This window comes from Helobdella robusta (assembly GCF_000326865.2).
Source record: "Helobdella robusta unplaced genomic scaffold HELROscaffold_17, whole genome shotgun sequence".
NCBI lineage: Eukaryota > Metazoa > Annelida > Clitellata > Rhynchobdellida > Glossiphoniidae > Helobdella > Helobdella robusta.
Genome location: NW_008703942.1, coordinates 3,443,607 through 3,443,951, shown reverse-complemented (window position 1 = coordinate 3,443,951; position 345 = coordinate 3,443,607).

Sequence of the window (345 nt, the reverse complement as noted above, 5' to 3'; positions counted from 1 at the left end):
TGTATGCATGTATGCATGTATGCATGTATGCATGTATGCATGTATGTATGTATATATGTATGTACTCTTACTTTTGAAGTATATTTGGTTTCATATCATTTAATTTATTGAAATGCTATAGAATCCTAAATTCAAAACTTTAATTTTATGTACTCATTTTGAACTATATCTCTGTTTCATAAGATTAATAGAATAGAATCTGCAGTTCAATAACTTTTGATTTATTTCGATCTAGTTTAATCCTTGATTTTTGTCGAACTATTTTAATTTTTGATTTTTGTTGATCAATGTTGATTTTATTTGGATAGGGTGACTTTCTTACAAGCATTTGGTTGCTTTTTTAGT